Source organism: Heloderma suspectum, chromosome 6 (assembly GCF_057233095.1).
Source record: "Heloderma suspectum isolate Gila_16-S chromosome 6, 16-S_ref, whole genome shotgun sequence".
NCBI lineage: Eukaryota > Metazoa > Chordata > Lepidosauria > Squamata > Helodermatidae > Heloderma > Heloderma suspectum.
This window is the reverse complement of record NC_139463.1, coordinates 48,351,847-48,364,307: the sequence shown is the minus strand read 5'-3', so window position 1 is coordinate 48,364,307 and position 12,461 is coordinate 48,351,847. Positions and strand designations below refer to the sequence as shown.

General features: G+C 50.6%; 1 protein-coding gene across 1 annotated transcript in view; it reads left to right on the top strand.

Annotated features, from left to right (window-relative positions):
- The first annotated feature begins 706 nt into the window (after nucleotides 1–706).
- The window catches only part of ADD2 (adducin 2), an 87,723-nt gene continuing 75,968 nt past the window's right edge, over nucleotides 707–12,461 (top strand). The window contains exon 1 of the mRNA XM_084807100.1: nucleotides 707–897. The gene's annotated coding sequence lies outside the window, so the exon portion shown is untranslated. The remainder of the gene's footprint in view (nucleotides 898–12,461) is intronic.

Below are 12,461 nucleotides of genomic sequence, written 5' to 3'. Positions count from 1 at the left end.
TGCCCCTCGCTTTGGCCCCCAGAGGCTCACAGCGAGGCCCGGCGCTCACAGTCCGGCGACTCGGCGCGAGAGGTAAAGGGGCTGGGCGGGAAGCCGCACGCGGGCACCGAGCCGGGCTCTCGCGGGGCTCTGGCCGGGAAGGGTGAGGCGGGCTCCGCGCAGCAGCGGCTCTGCCCCGGCCGATGCACGGGGCCGCGCGGGCCTCCCCTCGCCCTTCCCGGGGCCGAGGGCAGCCCCCAGCCGCCCCTGGCTCCCCTGCCGACGGGCGGGGGCGCGGGCGCGGCGCGCGCCTTCTGGCCGGGCGGCGGCTCCCTCGGGGCGTCCCCCGCAGCGCCCCGGCCGGGCTCTGGGCCGAGAGCCCGAGAGGAGGCCCGCGAGCCGCGCCGGGGAGGCGGGCCGGGCAGCGCGGGCCGCGGCGAGCGGGCCACTGCGTCATTCTCCCCACTGCGGCAGCCGGCGAGCGGCGCAGGGCGCGCGCGGGAAGCAGGGACGCCGCCGCCGCCGCGCCGCGCCGCCCCTCCCTTGCTGTTGGGCAGCCCGCCGGAGGGGGGCGCTCGGGGCGCGGAGGGAGGCGCCCTTTTGTCCCCGCCGGAACGGGCTCCGGGGCGGGCCGCCTCCCCCGCCCGCCGGGCCGGCCAGCCCCCTCGCGGCGCGGGCGCTCCCCGCCCGCGCGGCGCTCCCCGGGGCGGGCTCTTTCTCTGCGCGCAGAGCAGCCGAGGCGCCGGCGAGCGGCAGAGGCGCGGCGCGGGAGCCGCGGGAGCAGCCCGTCGCGAGCCGGGCAGCGCGGGATGCGGAGGACGGGCTGCTCCGGGCGGCGGCTGTGAGCGGCAGCGAGAACGAGCGGGCGGGCGGTCTTGCGGCAGGTGCAGGCGAGCCGCGCCTGGAAGATGCTCTAGGGTAAGAGGGACGTGGGAGCGACCGCCCCTCGAGCGCGGCGGGTCTCCGCCACATTCACGAGTCGCGGTCATTGCCTCCGCCATCATCGCCACCAGAATTCGGCCCGGGCTGCGGGTCGAACATTGGCGCCCATGAACGCGTAGGGGAGATGCGCCCCCCCAGCCGCCGCCACATTTTGCGGCAGAATGTATTCAAAACGGGCTGTAGCGTGTGTATTTAGCGGGGTTGCTGCTCTCTGCCTCATCAGGTAAGTGGATTTATAAGAGCACATAGGATGCATTGGCGGTGGGATTCTGTTGTTTTTCAAGTCTGGAAGAAGAATCTTTAATTTTGTACTCATATGCATAGTTTCCATCTGTGCAAATGAGTTTCCATCAAACCTGTGTTTTGCAACAGTTGAAGAACAACCTCTGCCAGCCAAAAAACCGGGTGCTGCAACATGGCAGAAAAATACGACAGAGTTAACTTTGGCCGCTCCTGAGATGTATACACATACGTGCGTACCTATGTATCCATCCATAAACAAAAGTATTCTGATCTGGTTTGGATGCTGTAGAAATTCTGTGGTGTTTGATCTCTGGGAATTCCTCTCGTTTCCTAGGCAGCAGTTCATGCAGAGATACTTGGCAACAGAGCGAGGTCTTTTCTGTGTGCTTTGAAGTGTAAGGTGTGTTCTGTGCCATCCAAAAGCCCTATAATCTCTTTGTGTCCGTTAACAGAGTTGGTGACCTCCTCTGTCTCCATCCTGTGTGCACGAGAAGGAGGACGAGGACGGGGTCTCTTGGCTGCTCCGGGGTCTCTTGGCTGCTCCGCTCCTGTCCTCTTAAGGGGGCCTGGCCTCATCTCTCCTGAATATGCCTCCCTTTCTTTTGTCTTCTTCCTCTCTAAGCAAGGCATCCTCTGTGACCAGAAGGACTGCATGCATTGGCTCACCCACTCATCCCTGCTTCTCCCCTCCTAGGAGGTGTTATGAGTCACAGCCCCTCCCCGCTAGTTAATCTGAAGGTGCTCAGTACATCGCACGGTCTTTCATCTCACTCCTGAGCTTCACTCTCAAAACAAGCCAGTTTTCCTTCCCTGGGGGAGTTGCACCTGACTCCACTACCATGGTTGTTGTTTTTATCGTCATAATCGTCATCGCTGCTCAAATTACAGGGGCCCCAAGCCCCAGACCTTCTGTGATGGCCCCCTTAGCTACTGCTTTCGGAATGTTCATGGGGGCATAGTGCCCCTCCACCTCTCTTCAGTGCCCCCTCCAGGGACCGCTCCAGTATCTCTCTCTCTGGCTGAGTGCCTGACTGAGCAGGACAGTCTGGTCCCCACCTCTGCATGGCTTTGTTTACTCTGGCTGTGAGATGCACTCATTCCACTGAGGGGGTCCCAAGGGTGGCCGGGGCGGGGGAGAAGGCAGCCTGGCTGGCCCCCTTAGCTACTGTTTTCAGAAGGCTATGAGAACAGCATGATTTGGCTAAAAATGGAAATGAATCCAGGGGCGGGGCTTGTTGATTTTAAATGAAGCTTTCCCCACCCAATAATTCAAGCACCAGTTCTCCTCCTCTGTATAGCACCATGGCACTTTCCAGAGTGACAGAGGCCGAAAAGGGGAGCCTGGCCCCAAGGGACTTAGAGTCAAAGGGCCAAACTAGAGAGGATGCCAAGTGCATCACTTCAGGTGGCATGTATGAATGGCTGTTGCAGGTGGCCCCCAATTTTCTTTGGATTATGGCACAGGCAGAGAGGATTTAACCCTTTCCTTCCCCACCATGGTCCTAATGGGGCCGCCACCACCACCACCACCACCAAGCTGCTTCATTGTGGGAGGGAAGGCTCAATTGGCACCAGTGGGAGCTTCTTTTTCCCCCCACCGCCCCCCCTCCCCAGACTAACAGCAGCTTCAGGAAGGCAATTTTCATTGGGACTGCTGCAGGAAGAAAGGGTTACTGCACTGCAGTCCCAGTTAAAATCAGAGGCCACCCACAGTAAAAAGAGAAACAGCACTTGAAGTGACACATTTTGCATCATGTCTAGTTTGGCCATGAAGGAGAGGGAGAGGCGAGGGTAGCACACGAGGGAATGTGAGCCAATGTGGTGACATGGACATTTGCTTTCTTTCAGTTGTGCATGAAAAACTAAGGGATTCATGAGAGTGGAGTAGGGCCTTTCTCTTGGGACTCTGACCTGGACCTGAAGTTCCAGGGTTCTAGCTTCCATCTTGGGGTCTAGGAATAGTGATTAAATGCCAGAGAAAGAAGCCAGAAGAAAGGACATCTTCTGACAATCAAACCAGTCCCTTCCTCCAAAATGTCCTTCTAGTTTTGTACAATTATTTCTCCTTCTGTGGAAGAGAGTGACTGAGAAGTCGCACAATACATACTATTATTTCATTATTTATTGTTTTAAATAATAAAAAAATAAATGTTTAAAATGCATGTGAAAGGGAGCAATAATACCACACGAGAAAACAGGTAGAAGGAGAGCATTTATATTTTGAAGACGATGATAAATGATATCACGGCGCACTGCCAGGTTGTGCTTCCCGGTGCTGCTCCTACACCCATCTGGTGAGCCTGTGGGGGCCTAGCAGCCCTAAGGAAGTGGGGTTTGAGGAGGAGAAACAGGGTGGGGAGAAGTGTTTTCAGAGGGAATTCTAGGCCCCAGGGGTGGGCAGACCAAAGGTCTGCCTAGCCAGTGGGGTCTGGTGGCTCTGATGTCAGTGGGGCTATGAATCCATTCCAGGTTTCAGTCAGGATCAGCCAGAACTCCAAAGGAGCTGTCCGAGGTACTGAACCTATTTTGGGGATATGGTTCAGCACCTTGGATGGCTCCTTTAGTGTTCTGGCTGGTCCTGACTGAAACCCGGAATGGATTCACAGCCCCACCGACATCGGGCCCACCAGCCTCCACTGCATCCTGTTCCCTCAGTGGCCAGCCAGGTGCCGCTGGGAAACCCACAGTTGGGGCAAGAAGGCAAAGCCCTCTCCTGCAGTTGCTCCACAGCAGCTGGCGCTCCGGCATTCACGGCCTCTGAATACGGGGGTCCATACTGGTTCTTGCAGAGGCCCATCCTGCCCCACGAGGAAGCTGCCCCTCCCTTTTGAAGCCACCAACCACATCATGTGCCAGCAGATTCCAGAAATGTAGTTATTTGTTGTGTGAAGAAATATTTTGTTTTGCCTGTCATGAATCTCCTGCCAACCAGCTTTGTTAGATGACCCCAAATTCTGCTACGATGAGAGATGTTTTTCTCCCTCTTTCTCCATCCACACAACCCATCATTGTTGAAACCTCTGTCGCAGGAGTTCTGAGACGTTCTACCCGCAGGGCCCCCTTGAGAGAGCGGAAGATGACTGCAGCCCACCAGGCCTCCCAAAATGGTAGCACAGGGGCAGAGCCTGTCACAAAATGGCCGCTGATGGAGGTGGAGTTTGCCATTGTCAGCTGCCACCTACTGGTACAATTTTCTCTCCTGGGAAATCGTGAAGTTCTTTGCCACAGTGATTTGTCTGGGGCAGGGTGTGCCACCATACAGCTTCCTTCAGCTTAAGTACAGGCGATAACCCCGGAGGTATCATGACTCAGCCTCTCCGTTTCAGGTCGTATTTGCTGATCCAGTGGCCCTAAGTTGAGGACATTTTATTGTACATTGTTTTCTTCCTCCCACTACATGTCTCTCAAAGAATTCTTATTCATCTCCTGTCATTTCTTCTCCCCTTCTCCTCTCATGCTGGTAACCTTTCCCCCCACACGCTGCCGGTTTCTTTCATCCCTCCCTCCTGATGGAGGTATCAGGTGGGCTGCAGCACTGAGGCCCACATGCAAGTGGTCCGAGACCTGCTGATGGTTTCCAGCCCACAGGTTGAGAAATGCTCCTCTATCGTGTTCCCCCATTCTTTACTTACCAGCCCAAGCGTAACTTTTCCTTACACTCATTATCCGCACCTTGTGCAGCTCAATATTGGTTTTGAGATGGGTCAACCAGAACTGTGCATGATATTCCAAATGTGGCCTAAACATAGATTTTGCAAGGGCATTGTGACACTGGCATTTTATTTTCAAGGACTTTCCTAATAGTCCCTAGCATGGATTTTGCCTTCTTCGTTGGGTTGAGCTATCCACAACCCACCACTGAATTCCCCACCACGACCACATCCATACCCCCAAGACCATCCTTCTTTTGGGTGGCCGAAGGTAACACATTTGAGGGAGCCATTGCTTTGCTTCCATTTTGTCTCCACACTCGGTGGCCACTGGATAGCGTTACTTCATGTGCAGTGGTTATTTCACATGATTAGCCAGGGCACCGCATTTGAAAATGGTTATGCCCATTCACCCAGTATGGGCATCATCTGTACTGACCTTTCAAACTGGCTGTCTGTGATGCTTAAAGCTACCACTGGATGTTCATAGGGTTGCCATCTTTCTTTCTTTCTTTCTTTCTTTCTTTCTTTCTTTCTTTCTTTCTAACTGACCCTGCTTCTGTGCCTTAAAAAAAAAAAAATTAACAGCCCAACACAGAGATTCAGTGGGTGATGCTTTTGCTGGCATGGATTTAAGTAAGGGGATGGGGGAGGTGGGAGAGATCTTTTCCCTTCAGGAATCTTTGCTTTTAAAGAAACATATTCTGTTAAAGGAACACAACACCTACTGGTGCAATTAGGTTTTAGACTCTAGACTTAATCTGATTTCAGAATGTAGTAAGCCAGCCCCACTGTGTGTTGGGGGCCCTCTTGGTCACTCTGCAGTGGGGCTCTGAGTGTCTGCCCTGACAACACTCCTTTTCCCCTCTCAATTGGAGAGCGTTTAGTGTGTTCCATGGTACAGTCTGACTTTTCTCCTTCATGCTTGTAGATCTCCTGCAAGAACTGCCTTGATAAGGTCAGGTCTTTGAGAAGCCAGGAATGGAGTGGATTGGATGTCTGCAGATGCACAGGACAGGATCATGCACTCCAGCTGTCCTTTTATTCTGCTACCTGTTGCTGGCCAAACACTGTCCCTCTTTGGCCTTTGGGGCAGAAGTGAACCCACCAGGGTCAGTGGGGCTTGCTCCATCGTGAATGTGTTGAAGAGCACAGGCATGATGACTTACCCATGACGGAAGAGAGGCAAGATGGCACCTTGTGCTTTTGTAAACGCTGCAGTCCATGCCGGCTCCAGGTTTTTGGGGGCCCTTGGGCAAAAATCATAGAATCATATAATAGTAGGGTTGGAAGGGGCCTACAAGGTCATCGAGTCCAACCCCCTGCTCAATGCAGGAATCCCAGTCAGAGCATCCCTGACAGATGGCCGTCCAGCCTCCTCTTGAATACCTCCAGTGTGGGAGAGCCCACCGCCTCCCTGGGTAATTGGTTCCATTGCCGTATTGCTCTAACAGTCAGGAAGTTTCTCCTGATGTTCAGCCGGAATCTGGCTTCCTGTCACTTGAGCCCATTATTCCATGTCCTGCACTCTGGGAAGATCGAGAAGTGATCCTGGCCTTCCTCTCTCTGACAACCTTGCAAGGAGTTGAAGAGCGCTATCCTATCTCCCCTCAGTCTTCTCTTCTCAAGGCTAAACATGCCCAGTTCTTTCAGTCTCTCTTCATACGGCTTTGTTTCCAGTACCCTGATCATCTTCGTTGCCCACCTCTGAACCTTCTCCAGCTTGTCTGCATCCTTCTTAAAGTGTGGTGCCCAGAACTAGACACAGTACTCCAGATGAGGCCTAACCCATGCTGAGTAGAGGGGGACCAGTACTTCCCAGGATTTGGAAGCTATGCTTCTATTAATGCAGCCCAAATTAGCATTTGCGTTTTTTGCAGCCACATCACATTGTTGGCTCATCTTCAGCTTGTGATCGACAACCATTCCAAGATCTTTCTCGCTTGTAGTGTTTCTGAGCCATGTATCCCCCATCTTGTAACTGTGCATCTGGTTTCTTTTTCCTAGGTGCAGAACTTGGCATTTATCCCTATTAAATGTCATTCTGTTGTTTTCTGCCCAGAGCTCCAGTTATCCAGATCACTTTGAATTTTGTTTCTGTCTTCCAAAGTATTAGCTATCCTGCCCAATTTTGTGTCATCTGCAAATTTGATCAGCATTCCCTGCACCTCCTCCTCCAAGTCCTTAATACAAATGTTGAAGAGCACTGGGCCCAGGACTGAGCCCTGCGGTACCCCACTCGTTACCTCTCCCCAGTTGGAGAAGGTCCCATTGATAAGCACTCTTTAAGTCCGATTCTGTAGCCAACTGTGGATCCACCAGATTGTTGTTTCATCTAGCCCACTTTGAGCTAGTTTGCTCATCAGGATATCATGGGGCACTTTGTTGAAAGCTTTGGTGAAGTCGAGGTATATGATGTCTACAGCATTCCCACAGTCCACAAGGGAGGTGACTTGATCAAAAAATGAGATCAGATTCATCTGGCAGGATTTGTTCTTGACAAATCCATGTTGGCTTCGAGTAATCACGGCATTGTTGTCAAGGTGCTTCCAGATGGATTGCTTTATCATTTGCTCCAGAATTTTCCCAGGGATTGATGTCAGACTGACTGCTCTGTAGTTCCCAGGTTCCTCCTTTTTACTGCTTTGAAGATAGGGACAACATTAGCCCTCCTCCAGTCATCTGGCACTTCACCCGTCCTCCATGATTTCTCAAAGAGAATAGACAGCGGTTCTGAGAGTTCTTCTGCCAGTTCCTAGGTTGCGGTTCATCTGGCCCTGGAGATTTGAACTCATTCAAAGTAATGAGGTGTTCCTTGACCATACGCCTGGCGATCTCAAGCTGCAATTCTGCCCCTTCAGCCTGTATTTCACCTTTGCCAGGGGGGTCATAGACCCTCTTTTGGGAGAAGACTGAGCCAAAGAAGGAATTGAGCACCTCTGCCTTTTCTTTGTCATCTGGTATCATTTTGCCATCCTTATTTAATAGCTGAACAACCATTTCTTTCCTCTGCCTTTTACTATGCACGTAGCTGAAGAAAGCCTTTTTGTTGTTTTTAGCATCCCTCGTTAACCTCAGCTCATTCTCAGCTTTAGCCTTCCTGACGCCATCCCTGCCATTCTGTGTTACCTGCCTGTACTCTTCCTTTGTTGCTTGGCCTTCCTTCCACTTCCTATATGTGTCCTTTTTTGTTTTCAGGTCATCTCTAAGCTTTTTGTGAAGCCACATTGGCTTCTTCTGTTGTTTTCCACCTTTTCATCTTGTTGGAATTCTTTGTAATTGTGCCTTGAGAATTTCCTTTTTGAAAAGCTCCCACCCATCTTGGACTCCTTTTCTCGTTAGTGTCGCTTGCCATGGGACCTTACTGATCATTGTTCTGAGTTTATTAAAATCAGCTTTCCTAAAATCCAGGGTACATGTTTGACTACACTCGGCTTTTGCTTCCCTTAGAACCAAGAACTCAAGTGCAACATGGTCGCTTTCCCCCAGATCTCCCGTAACTGCTACTTGATCCACTAAGTCATCTCTGTTGGTTAGGATCAAGTCAAGGATAGCCGATCCTCTAGTTCCTTCCTCTACTTTCAGTAGGTGGAAGTTATCCGCCACACAAGTCAGGAATTTCCTGTAGGGCCTTGTTTTGCAGAATTTGTCTGCAAATTCTGCAAAGACACCCTCAGTAGTGAGTGTGCCTCCTCACCACCACTGTCAGCTGCTGCTCTCGCTCCTTCTCTCTTTCTCCTCACGGCATCAGTGGCTCGCTTGACAGGTAGAGAGCCAGGGAGCAGGCAGGCAGGGCCCTCTGCTGCTGCTGCTCCTCCTCGCCGCCCCCGAGAACATGAGGCGGGTTACTGTGGTGAAGAGGAGGAGCAATTCCTGGGGGCTCTTGTCAGTGGGCCCCTGTTGGGGTTTGGGGCATCAGCAAGTGCCCGGCCATGTCATAACACCAACTGCACTCAGTCACTTTTGTATAAATGTGCATTGGATCAGGCTGTAAGCATTAATTCTATTCAATATCAGTTGTCTCCCACAACATATAATCAGTTTATTACCACCCTCTGCTTCAAAATCCAGTGTAGGACAGGATAAATAAATCCATCTTATAGCAGGTGAGAAGAACCTTCAGCAATGTGTAGTGGGCAGGGGTCACCCAGCCAGAACCATCATCCTTGATGAGAAAGGAGGGGTGGTGTTAGAAAGAGTGGCCCAATTTCCATCTGTGAAATGGTGGAAGGCATGCAGTGTTAGAATGACCATTCGGTCTTCAGCTTCTTGGAGTTGGCCATGGGATTGCACAGGGGAACAGGACTGGTGTTGTGTCGCAGCACCAACATCTGTATCCACCTAGACCTCTTCTAGCTGATTTAATTGCTCTCTCGAAATTGCCGAGAGCACCTTTCTAGCTTCCCTTACCTGGACAGGTCATTTCCATTTTACATCTTGTATGCATAGATGGCTGCTTAGACAGTTCCACCTTTTATCTTTACTTGTCACTTCTCTCTGAATAAATCATTTCTTTATCTCACGAAGCTCTTCGTAATTGCCAAACATCTCCTTGCTATTATAGGCTTTATGTTTCGATGCCCTACGTGGCTTAGAAAAGCTACATCTCTGTTTCCATGGTTATGTTCGGTTTTAAATTCTAGTTGATCCAAGAATGTAATAAACAAGTTTCCAGAATAGTCAGTCAGTCAGGTGTTTCTTCTTGCTGCTGCTTTAAGGTGTGGCTTCTTTATCATATGCAGTTCCATGATCTTTATTATCAAATAACAGATGAGAATAACAATTGAGATCAGTGAATCCTCTGAGACTCTCTTTGGGTTGGCGCAGAGAAAAGGAGAGAGAGTCCCAGGATGTTTAAAAACAAAACAAAAACATTTTATTCCTCCTTGGGTTGGCTCCAGACCTTTCCAGGTTTTCCAGAAAAAAAACTGGAAACCCAGAAAAATTTTCCAAGTCACTCTGAAGGGTGTGATAATGCCACAGTCTTCCCTTCCCCTGTTGCTGGTGGTGCAGGATCAGCAGTGATAGCTGTGAGTGTAGGCAAGGTGGAGGATTGATTGATCAGCTGACAAGCCAGTCTGGGTTTGGGAATCCAGCCTGTTCTGGGTGGGATTGCACTCCCTCTGAAGGACCAGATTTGCAGCTTAGGGGTGCCCTGGAACCCAGCATTGCTCCTAGAGGGCCAGGTCAGGTGGCTGTGGCTGTTGTGGCTAGGAGTGCCTTTGTTCAGCTTCAGCTGGTGGACCAGCTGCGCTTCTTCCTGGGGAAGGTCCTGCCACAGTGGTCCATTCCATGCCTTAATCACCTCTCGGTTAGACTACTGTAATGTACTTTATGTGGACTGCCCTGGAAAAGCGTTCAGAAACTACAACTAATGCAAAATGCAGCAACCAGACTGTACTCTGGTGTGTGCTTTAGAGACCATATATCACTGATCTTGAACCAACTGTACCAGTTTCCAGTTTGTTTCTGAGCCCAATTTAATGTGCTGCTATTGACCTATAAGGCCCTCAATGACTTGGGGCTAAGATATCAAAGAGATTGCTGTGTCTTCCCATACAAGCCTGCCCATAATATGTGATTTTCATCAGAGACCCTGTTGTATGTCCCACCACCAAAACAGGCTAGGTTGGTAGGCACATGAGACAGGGCCTTTTCTGTAGCAGCACCCTAATTCTGGAACTGTTTACTAAATTTTCGACAGCCAATAAAAACTGTACTGTTTTGTGGACATTTGATGGACTTTAATATTGTTCTGGTTTTAAGAGTGTTCTGGTTTGGCATTCTGTTGAGATTTTATTATATTGCTGTTTTAAATTGAACATCACTTTGAAGGTCCTGGTGGGCAGAAAACTGATTTATAGAACACTTTTAATAAATAACATCTGTTTCCATTCCAAGATCCATTTGATTTTTTTGTCTTGCTGCATTAAAAATCTAAAGCTGTAGAATAGTGCTTCTAAATTCCCCAGTGTGGGGAAAAAGTTGAACTTTGATTAAAACACATAAAGTGTAAAAAAGAAAAAGTGGGGACAGGGGCCTGGAAAGTGGATGGGAACAGACTGGTTTTCTATCAGAGGATTAATATGGCTCCTTACTCAACAATCCCACAAAAGCAGATACTGTGGATTTAGGCTGTAGTGCATCCATGCCCTAAGGCTAGGTCAAGAAAGCACCATTAATGGCAGGGTAAACACAAGGAGAATGTGTACTGCCATTGCTACACTGGGCAGGTATCCATCTTCATTTCAGTAAACCTAGTAGCTGTCATGGATGTCAAAACTCGATACAGGAATTTGCTCCAAGCCAAAGCCAATGCAGGAGGCATTTGAGTGCCTTTATCTCAGCTTCATCAGTTTGCTTCATTGCAGATGCACTCCTATCACCATTTCCCAGAATGCCTCCTTGCTCCTGGCAGAAGTGCCCATTATTCCTCCAGCCCTGGTTTCCGCTTCACAAAATCAGCAGCACAGTCTCAAGAGCTTCCACTCAGAGTGGTAAGATACGCACAGGTTGTTTGACCTGCTTTAATAAACATATTGGATCTGAACACTACCAGGCTATCACTACCCTGTTCAAGAACGGGTATCAAGGCTGTTAGGACCAGCTGCTCCATATGAAAACTGAAGTATCGTCAGGGCTGAAAACTGGGAGTGCAGGGGTGGGAGGAAGGTCTACGGGTCCCATTTCAGACTCATGATTTCACTTCTGCTTCTGTATTATACATGAACGTGTACATCAATGTGGAGTGGAAACCTAGGCTAAGGGAATAATTGACATTTCTGCTTGGAGCAAAAAAAAAAAAAAATGACATTATGCACTAGAGATCTTTTAGAACTGGATTCTTCTATGTTGTGTTTATGATGAAGTTATTCTTGTGCAGTTGAGATGCTACCAAACTGCCAGGGTGACAAAACTCCTCATTTGGGGTTGGGGGGGGGGCGTAACAGCCCTCTTTACATAGGGATTTGGAGAATCTGACTAAAGTCACTTTTAGGATATGCCAGAGGTAGTTTGCTGCCACCAGACCCCAGGAAAATTTTGCACCTCATAGAGCAGGCTGCAGGACCTTTCCAGGGGTGGGGCTTAGAGGCCAAGCCCCGCCCCCTAGAAGAGTCCTAGGAGGCCCCAAGGGCCGAATGCGGAAACTGGCCTTTGGTGGAGATTCCGCACCCTTGTGTTCTGTCCAGCCTTTGCGCTGGCAAGGGTAATGTTGTTGGGTGCTGGTGAGATCGGGGTTACAGGGTTCCACTATGGATCAGGGGTTGAGCCAGGTTTTTGGCAAGTCAGATTTCTCAGAGAGGCAGGGACAGGGCAGTGCTACCCGGGGCTGGAAGCCAGATAAGCTGCTCTGCCTGTTTTTCTCCATCAAGCAGCAGACCAAAAGACTGAGCTTAAGCAGAGACTTTGCTCCCTTTAGGCTGCTTGGCCCCACCTCCTCACTGAGCATGGCCTTTGCTCTTAAAGGGGCCTGGTCTGTTTTAGCAGCCTGAAGCAGCAAGGATCGATGGAGGGAGGCATGCGGGGGGGGGGGGGGCAGTGCTGTGGCATGCTAGTGCCTTCATAGCTGGAGTCCTTAGAGTCCAAGGGTGGTAAGGGACCCCCCCCTGGAGCAGGGGGCAGGTCCCTGGGATCTCCCTGAGGAAC